Source organism: Aethalodelphis obliquidens, unplaced genomic scaffold, assembly GCF_003676395.1.
Source record: "Aethalodelphis obliquidens isolate GAN/ISIS:26980383/991018 unplaced genomic scaffold, ASM367639v1 scaffold2, whole genome shotgun sequence".
Classification (NCBI taxonomy): domain Eukaryota; kingdom Metazoa; phylum Chordata; class Mammalia; order Artiodactyla; family Delphinidae; genus Aethalodelphis; species Aethalodelphis obliquidens.
Genome location: NW_020837946.1, coordinates 72,161,031 through 72,171,713, shown reverse-complemented (window position 1 = coordinate 72,171,713; position 10,683 = coordinate 72,161,031).

Sequence of the window (10,683 nt, the reverse complement as noted above, 5' to 3'; positions counted from 1 at the left end):
CTTTCCAGAAGGGTCTGTTTTATTCCAAAAAGCCAAGACTGTATTTCCCGGCTTCCCTTTCAGCCTGTTCACTGAGTTGTGAGCAGAAGTCATTGGGTGTAGCTTCTGGGAAGGCTACTTAAAAGGCTACCGGGCTAAGACACACCCTGTTGACCTTTTCCTGATTCCACCTACCTAAAATTTGGAGATGGTGGTAAGAGTTTCAGAAGCCATCTTGGACCATGAGGTGTCCTTGAGGATGGACATCCCCTTGCTAAGGATGACAAAGCAGGAAGGTAGCAGTCCCTGCCAATCAAGGAATCAACACACCCACGATGGACTACATACCATCAGAGACAAATTAGTCTCTATTGTATTTAAGCCACTGTTATTTGGACTTCCTTTCAGTTCTGTGAAATGAAGCATATCCTAACAGATTCACCAAGCCGTATTTCAAATTGTGCTTCCTGGTCTGGATTTCTAACTGCCTGCCCATCAATGAATAATCTCTTCCACTAAGCCCTGTTTCCTTTCCATACCGCATGCCCCAGGGAAGCATGTTCCCTCCTTGTCTGACTCAAGTCCTAAGTCCCAGTGACCTTTTCCACACCCGCCCAGCCTCTCCCTTTCTTTTTTTTTTTTTGAATTTTATTTTATTTTATTTTATTTTTATACAGCAGGTTCTTATTACAGCCTCTCCCTTTCTAAATCCAGCAATACCCACACATCTGGCCCTGCATTCTTTTCAGCACCATTCAAAATAGTATTAGGAATGTTTTATACCAATGACTGTTTGGGGAGGAGCATGGTTTAGTGTAAAAAGCACTGACCTGGTAGAAAAATAAGGGGGTGACTCTCCCCTTTGCAAGCAGCAAGGTTGTAAGGGGAGAACTGGTAGGTGATCACTTCCTCCACATGAGCCTGAGACCCCCTGACTCGGCCGGTAATGACTTTTCCATTTTATGGGAAGCAGATGGGATTTTAATGGACTGTGATTATTGTCTGTTTTCTTTAAGCAACATACACCGAGATGTCTGTGCCCCTTCCAGGCAATAGGATATGTAGTCACAAAAAAGAAGGTGATGTTTGCAAGTTCCTACTTAAACCCTTTGCTTTAGCAATCATGCTGCTTTGCTTTTTTATTCCCCCCAGATAAGAGGAGACCCCAGCCCTCTGTTTTCTAGATGAATCAAGAGAGTTGTGATTGGGTAGTACCACAGTGCCCCTTTTTTTTTTTTTTACCCTGAAGAAAACAAACAACAAACGGACCGTTTCTTGATACAATAAATATTAGGATACTCTTAGCAGGGGAAAAACAGGGTAGAGTTTGGACAGAGCAGTGAAGAGGGCTCCTAGGATGGCTGGCAAAATTCTACCCTCCAACTCATCATGATGAGAGTTTTCACTCTGTAGTAATTTATGAAGCTATACATTTGTTTTATGCCACTTTCTGTATTTGTTATATTTAACATAAAAGGTTTAAAAAAGGGGGGAGGGAAGAGAGATCACATCTTCTTATTAGAACTGTCTCCTAGTCACGTTCATTTGTAAATAGCGGCAGGATTCTTTAAACCCGCCCCCGCCCACTGCCAAGGAAGCAATGCAGGCTCTGGAAAAATGGAAGAACCCCATTTCTGCAGAGAGAGGTGTGACAGTAATAAGTGTCCAGCTAGTTACAGTTGAAAGAGTATTATATATTTTTTCTTTTCGAATCCTTAGCATGACCCCATAAGACATACTTAAAAAAAATTTTTTTTAATTTTATATTGGAGTATAGCTGATTTACAGTGTTGTGTTGGTTTCAGGTATACAGCAAAGCGATTCGGTTATACATGTATATATATCCATTCTTTTTCAGATTCTTTTCCCATATGGGTTATTATAGAATATTGAGTAGAGGTCTTTGTTGATTATCTATTATATAGCTATAGTAGTGTGTATATGTTAATCCCAAACTCCTAATTTATCCCTCCTTACCACCTTTCCCCTTTGGTAACTATAAGTTCGTTTTTGAAGTCTGTGAGTGTGTTTCTGTTTTGTAAATAAGTTCATTTGTATCATTTTTTTAAGATTCCACATATAAGTGATATCATACGATTTTTGTCTTTGTCTGACTTCATTTAGTATGATAATCTCTAGGTCCATCCATGTTGCTGCAAATGACATTATTTCATTCTTTTTTATGGCTGAGTAATATTCCATTGTATATATGTGCCACATCTTCTGTATCCATTCATCTGTCGATGGACACTTAGGTTGCTTCCATGTCCTGGCTATTGTAAATAGAGCTGCAATGAACATTTTGGTACATGGCTCTTTTTGAATTATGGTTTCCTCAGGGTATCTGCCCAGTAGTGGGATGGCTGGGTCATATGGTAGTTCTATTTGTAGTTTTTTAAGGAACCTCCATACTGTTCTCCATAGTGGCTCTATCAATTCACATTCCCACCAGCAGTGCAAGAGGGTTCCCTTTCTCCACACCCTCTCCAGCATTTATTGTTTGTAGATTTTTGATGATGGCCATTCTGACCTGTGTGAGGTGACACCTCATTGTAGATTTTTTTGTTTTGTTTTGTTTTGTTTGCAACTCAAAAGACATACTTTTTTTTAATACCCATCTTACAGAGGAGGAATCTGAGGCACCGAGAGGTTGAGTAACTTGTAGTTAGGAAGGGCCTGGGTCGGAACTCAAATGCAGGCAGTCTGGGTTTCCCCTACCACCCATTTGACTGGGGGATGGGGGATGGGGGTGGGGTAAAATCATTGTGGCTACTGTCTCTCTCCGGGTGTCTCGCATTTACATTTTACTGAAATGAGAATAAAGCACGGTTTTGCCAGAGAGAGACGTTTCTAATTTTGGCACCGCTAGCATGAGCCAGTTTGGCTGTGCCGACAAGAAGGCCCAAGCTCCTGCTTCCTTCTCGGTGTGCCCTGCTCTTGTGACCAGCCATCCCAGTGTGCCCAGGTCTGAGAGGTGTCCTCACACACAGGACTTTCGGTGCTACAATTGGGAACCCTGGGAGAGTTGCTCACCCTAAATGGGCCCCTGCAGCAGAGGGATGCAGGGACAGTCTCCCCAGAACAAAGCTCAGGCGACAGCTGGGACACTATGATGCATCCGTGAGCCACAAACTCCCATCAGGGAGCACACCCAGCAAGGAGGGGTTCTGGCCGCTCAGAGCCTGACTAGGGGGCTGCCTGGGATTGAGTCAACTTCCTAATGCGGAAGGCTGAATTAATCCTGACACCTAGAGAAGAAAAAAATTCGATGGTAGCCTAGGAATGGTTTGAATGAGAGCGAAATTACATTTCTTTATATTGGGCCATAAATCCCTCTTGGACTTCTCATAAGTCTAGACCATGTTTAATTCTGTCAGTCACCCTGAGCCGGCACCGTGGCCTTAGCAGACAAGGATCTGTGCAGGCTGCTATAATCCCTTGCAGGGGAACAGAGCTCAGGGCATCCACAAATGTCACAGTCGCCTCTGCAGCTGTTAAGTGATGGGCTCATTGTCAGGGGAGATGTGATTCGGCAGAGGCCACACGACTTGCCACCAGCATCCTTTTCCTCTGGTCATGTAATGGGTAGCAGAGGCGGACGTGGAATTGTAGAGTTGCAGGGGTGGAAGGGACGTGGGAGGAGATGTGCAGCCGGGGCCTTTGGGGGAGGGGCGGTGCTGCAGTGGGTAGTGGGGGCTGGTGGGGGAGCAAGGACATTAAAAATGATCACCCTGTGACTTACTTTCATGCATATTCCTCACTATATTGCCTTTAGTATTCATTCAACAATATTTGTTAAGCATCTGCTGAGTATTTAGGCAGTGAGTATCATAGATGACGTTCATGTCCTCCTGGCCTTATATTCCGGTGGGGGAGCCAACCTTCTGGAGGAGCTTATATTCTCGTGCCTGCATCTCACAGTCTTGCTGTCTTTGATGCCTCTTCATTGTAGACTTTATACATAGAATGTCAACACGTTACCTTCAAGGATCTGTTGCAAAGGTACCATTGTTTGAAGAACATGCTTGGGAAGAGGGACTGGTACAGCTGCTCCCCACTTCCCCCATGAACATCTCTAATCCAATCCTAGGAACACCAAGGACAACCGTACAAGTTGTGCACTGCACAATGCCATAGGGCACCATACACTTAGATTACAACAGGTCCACCTTGACCCTTACAACCTTAGGTGGAACTCCTGCCCACCACCATCTACCTAATGCAGAAACCTTATCACCTCATCCTGCCAAGGGATGAGGCCTTTGGATTCATCCCTAAAGATGAGTTTACCCTACTTCTAGTTCTGAAATCTTGACCTGTCTTTGTTTCTTCTAAAATGCAAATTGATCTTATTACTCTATTCAAACCCCTTTAAGTCAGTGGCTTTCAAACTCCAGTGAAATGCGTCTTACGTTACAACCCAGCGCACAGACACATGCATACGTACACACATACATACAGCTAAAACCTTGCCCCCGCCAGCTCCTAACACTGTGTTCTCTTTCCTGTTGAGGAAAGTACAGTGGTTGAGAGTAGCCGGGCTCTGGGCCTGCATCTCAGTTCCTCAGTTACTAGCCGTGTTAACGGAGCATCACACACTGGGTGGCTTAAAACGGCGGCCATGTATTCTATTACAGTTCTGGAGGCTAGAAGTCCCAAAGCCAGGTGTCAGCAGGGTAGGCTCCTCCTGAGAGCTGTGAGGGAGAATCTGTTCGTGCCTCCCTCCTAGCTTCCGGTGCCAGCCAGCCAGCCTTGGCATCCTTGGCTTCTAGCTGGACCACTCTGCTCTCCGACTCCATCTTTACATGGTGTTCTCCCCGCGTCCCTGTCTTCACCTGGCCGTCTTCTTATAAGGATACCAGCTGTGTTGGATTAGGGACTACCCTACTCCAGTATGACCTCATCTTAACTAATGACATCTACAACACCTTATTTCCAAATAAGGATCCATTCTGAGGTAGTGAGGGTTAGCACATCTGTTTTGAGGGGGACACAATTCAACCCCTAACAGGCCTTAGGCGAGTGCTTCAGTTTCCTCATCTGCAAAATGGAGATAACGGTGGATCAATGAGTTGATCGTGAATACATAAAACTCTCAGAAATGTGCCATGACTGACTGTCGTAATTACTATTTACAAATTCGCCATTATTATTTTATTTTTATATGCTGGTTATGAACCACTGTATTGATTTCACAACCACATTTTAAAGATCATTGCTCTAAATGTACCTGACCCTTGGCAGCCAGAATAGAATTCCAACTCCCCCACGTGGTTTCCATGGTCTTTGTGATGGGCCCCTGCTAACCACCGAGCGGGCTCTATCTGGGTCTCCCGTTCCAGGGTGAACTTCTCTCAGTTACCTGAATGTCATAATCACTCTTGCTCCCGGGGCTTTCATGCAAGCTCTCATTCTATTCCTATCCCTAATCATCTGGAAAACTCCTGCTTTATCTCTCAAAGAGCACCTCCTCCAGGAAGTCTTCCCTGACCACCAAATATGGGTCACTGCCCTACAGTTCTCCCTGCATAGCACCTACACACTATACTGTTAATGCCAGTTTACTTGTCTGTAACCTCCCCTACAAGCTCCCCAGGAATGGCATCTGTCTTAAAAACCACTGTATGCTCACTACCAACTACAGTGCCCAGAAAATACTCTTGATTGCCTACCAATAGCCATTTCTTCCCTTCTGTCTTTACTGATTGATTTTGTTCTGGTATCAACAACTCCAGAAGACTAAGGGACATCTTAGGGTGAATAATGACTGGTCCATTCCAATGACAGAAACCCATTCATCTCACCAGGAACTGATTTAGGGAGGGGTGAAGTGACCTGCTTCTGGTCCATGAGACATGAGGGAAGGTCAGCTGGGGAAACTTCTGGAAAACAGTTCCAGGAGGATTCTAAAGAGTCTTGTGAGAGGAAAGAGCCCAGGCCTGCCCCCAGGTGAGTGGAGTGGCAGTCGTCCTGAAGCCATGGTGGGAGAGGCACCGGGACAGATGGGAACTGCCTGAGGATGGCGGAGTCAAAGTAGGGAAGGAATCGAGTCCCTGATAATTTTGCTAAGACTCCACAGTAACCCGCCCTAGAACTGCCCTGCCTCCCGACTGCTTGTTATGAGATAATACCTTTTCCGTACTGTTTACTGCAATTTAGGTGAGGTTTTCTGTCACTGGCAGCTGAAAGCGACGTAACTGATACAGGTACTCAGGAAATGTTCTTGAATGAATAAGTGTTTATAAGCTAAAGAGGGAGAAGAGAGGAGAGAACTAGAGCGTGTACTGTCTAGAGCCAGGTAGGAGAGTACAGTACATTACTGTACATTATTGACTCTTCACAGCAAACTGGTAACCACAGTAGTTCTCCCTCATATTAGAGATGAGGAAACTGAAGCTCAGAGAAATCGTATACCCTACCCAAGGTCGCAGTGCTGGAACTGGGAAACATTTCCCTACTGTTTTATGAGGACTTAGTTCAGCATCCAACCTGAGAGTTCTCATCGATAGTACGGGGTTTTTTTAAATTCCTTTTTCCTTCTTCTTTCATTTCCACTTACCATTGAATTTTTGCCTGCTAGTTTAGAAGTTAAGCGACCTACTTTTGATCTTATCCAGGTCACTTCTGACTTTTGACCCACACTCATGTTTATTTACCCCAATTAACTTCTCCATCCCATCACTATATCTGTGTTCCCCTCCAGAGTAGGGTGTATCACCCCTCCTCTGAAAGCAGGGCCCAAGGGACCTGATTCAAGGACAATCCTAACTTCTCTGCTACCTCACATCAAGTTCCTATTGGAGTTTCTCCAGGGCTGCCAGCAGCCCACGCTAGTTTGCCAGCTTGGCAGGAAGCCTGGGGATAGGAAACGAATCCCATATAGATCTAATTCCAAAGCACATTATTTGCACTATACTATAAGGCCTGTGTAGACACACGTATCCTACAGGTATATTCTACTAGTAATCTTAGAAACAACAAAACTCATTCTTTTGGCTTCCTGCAGCCCTTTTCTTCTCCTGGGGGTGGGACTAAGCAACAGGAACAGAGAGTGCAGTGTTTCCTTCACCCGCCAGAATGTCTGCTCCTCGCAGCCAACGTTTCACAGATGAATGCCATAGAAAATGCCTTAGCTGCATCCAGGGAATTTCAAGTGCTTTCCTCCTGTTTCTGAGGGAAAACAAACAAACAGACAAACAGAAACTGTCCTTTCTGCAGAGAAGCCCCAGGAATTGGCTGTATGGAGGGCCTCCTGAGCTGGCAATCATGTGCCCTCTAGTGGTCATCTGGAGGAAGTCCCACCCATTGGTCGTTTCCGCGGAAAATCTGCAGGGAGTGTGGAATTCAAAAACACAGAATGCCTCAGAACGCTTTAATAATAAATTTTAATGGTGGAAAGCCACTTGCTTTAGAATTTTACTTAAAATACCAAGTACAGGTCACGGGTGTGAAAAGGGGTATCCAAGCTGTCCACAAATCCCGGCAGGTTTCACTGCAGTTGCCCTGGCACTGGCCTCCCAGCCCTGAGCCCCTAAAGCTTGGATGGGTTCCCGAAGCAAGAGTGCTGAGCTGGAGGAAATCCACTTGCCAGAATTCCTCCCGAGAAGGGAGGGCTGTTTCTGATGGGAAAATATTTGGTAAGAAGCTGAGACCTGAGTGGCAGAATGGTTCTGGCTTGACCCGGCAGAGGATCTGTCTGTCTGTTGTTGCTTTGTTTTTATTGCAGCCTAAGAAAGGGAAGAAGAAAAGGACAAATGAAAAAGTGGGAAAGCCAGGTGAGGGAAGGCTGCCCACCCCTCCACGTGTGAGCCCTCCCAGGGCTGGGCCCACTACAACCCTACCAAGCCTTCAGATGAGTCTCTGAAGTCGGGAGGGGGGTCCCTTGGGGCATCTCAAAAGGGGAGCTGAACTCTGCATCGGTGTCAGTGCAAAAGTGAAAATAGCACGTGGGCACAGGAGTGGGGTGGCCTGGAGAAGCACAAGGAAGTAAGCCCCACGAGCTCACAGGTATCAGGGGAAGGGACTGAACCATAATTATCCAAGTTTAACCAGATTTAAACTTGGATAATTAAGTCATGGGGGAGGGGAACCCTAGTGGGTAAAGTTGCACAGGCATAAACTTGGTTAAAGCAGATGTTCGGGCTTGGGTGTTCAGAGACAGCTACCCACCTAAATAGCAACTCCAGCCTGAATGCCAAAATTCACATCAGAAGAGCAACAGCAAGATACCTTGACGACGGTCCATCTCAACTCAGAAATGACGAATGTGACATTAGGGTTCAAGAACAGAGCCTGTGATCTCAGAATGATGTAATAAGCTGCCGAAAAGCCTCCAGATTTAGTTATTTAAATTTCCCAAGGCAGGGGGCGGGGTGTGTGACAGAGAAGATAGACCCAGATGAGCACCCCAGATCCAGAGACTTGTCTGTTGGAACGTGACAAATGAGTAGCAGATCTAGGACTCAAACCCAGGTCTTTAATTGCAAATCCCACATTCTTCTCCTAGCCTACCTTGTCTCTCCCATACAGAAAGCCCATTTTTATTGTTGTTGTTTTTATGGTGAAATAACTCTAGTTGAGAAAAACTCGATAGTCAAATCCTTCTCTCTGATGTCATGTACTACCTTTCTATTGGTACTAGAAAAATCAGTGTTATAACAGCCCTAAAACTGCCAACACATCTGAAAAATATTTAGCCCTTCGTCCAAGGATGGGAACCAACTGACCAAATAAAACCAAAATGAAGTACCTATAACTGCTCTTCCCCACGTCTTTCATGTGTGCCTGGAAACAAATTGTATATCTCTTTCCATGGAGATTTCTTTCTCTAAAATAATCCAGGTATGTGGCTTCTTAACACACATCGTCTTACACACGGACACATTGAGAACAGGGTGGGATCTTATTTATCTTTGCCTTCCCAGGGCCTAGCATCTTTTTGACACCTTTTGGTGAATGGAACGTGGACAGATGCTCTGAAGTGGGCAGCAGGAGGAAGTACGCAAAATTTTACAGCGAGAGACAAGGAGTGAAAAGAAAGGGCTAAGTCACACAGGGGCACACATTCACCTTGTCACTAGGGAGAGCCTTGCACGCCAGAGTCACAGTTTCCCCAGAAGGCTTTCATTTATTGTATGATGATTCATGCAGATGCCCGCAAGAGCTCTTTTCATCCTCCGGACTGACTTGTGCAGGCACGATAAAGCGAAGACAGTTTGGAGTCATTTACTTTGTTTCTCCAGTAAAAGAAAGAGGTGGATTTACACAGCCTCTCTTCTCCAAAGAGCTCAGCGTGCTTGCCCAGCTGGTGTCTCATTTGTCTTCCTTTGAAGACTTCTTGTGACGTCAGTAAAGTGTTTAGCCCAGGGCAGGTGAGAGAGTATGTAGGCTTATTCCTGCTCACCACAGGGAGGGAGCCTGTGAGCCCTCCAGTCACACATTCAGGCAGCAGACACCTATGGCCCACCTGAGTGGCCAGCACCGCTCTGCAGGTAGTAAGGGATCTCTGTCCACAAGCGGCGCAGCCTGCCAAGTCTAACAATGGAGAGAGACACGTGAACACAGAACTAAAGTATAGAATTACAATATAGTGTGATTAAGGGCAATGCTGCAGGAATGGATCAGGTATGGGTATGGAGGGTCTGGAGTGGGCATAAAAGGAAAGGGGTTATTGAAGAGTTTAAAAGTAGACCTTCAGCATAAATCATAGTAAGCGAAATAACTGGAAAGATGATATTCGATTCTTTCTAGTCAGTTAAGTTAATTAAATCAGACTTTCCACTCTCCAAAATGACTGCCTTATATGTTTTCTATGCTCGACTGGCAATTTTGCCTGAAAGGACTAGACAGTGCTTTGCTTAATAATCACCAAGTAAATAGAAAAAAATTTCCCTGCAAGAAAAGTAAAGCTTCAAACAGCAAGTATTAATGAGGATGTGGAGAAGTTGGAACCCTCGTGCATTGCTGGTTTGAAAGCAAAATGGTTCAGCTGTTGTGGAAAAGTTTAGCAGTTCAAGAAGTTAAACATAGAATTACCATATGACCCAGTAAATCCACTCTTAGATGTATATACAAAAGAACTGAACACCAGTACTCAAAGCCCTGTACACGCATGTTCATAGCAGAACTATTCACATGGCAGCACCATCCATACTAGCGGAAACAACCCAAACGTCCATCAATGGATGAAAAGATACACAAATTCTGGTGCATCCACCTGGTGAAAAAAGGACTGAAGTGCGTCAGCACTGTGTACTTTGTACTACAACTTAGGTGAGCCTGGAAAACATTAAGCTGAGTGAACAAAGCCAGACACAAAAGGTCACATCTTGTGTGATTCCATTCATATGAAATACCCAAGATATGCAACTCCATAGAGACAGGATGCGGACTGGTGATGGCCAGGGGCTGGGAGAGTGTTGAAAGGGGAGTTTAATGAGGAGAAAGTTTTATTTTGGAATGCTGGGAATATTTTGGAACTAGATGGAGATGGTGGTTGCATAACATTGTGAATGTACTGGATGCCATGAAATTGTTCACTCCAGAATGGTTCACTTTGTGTTATATGAGTTTCAACCTTAATTTTTTTTTTTAAGTGAAGCTTGAGCCAAGAGGTGACTGGGAACAGGAGGACAGCAGGATCTTGACAGATGGCTGGGAGGAGGACATTTGAGTCAAAGAATCATGTGTAAGAGAGAGGCAGCA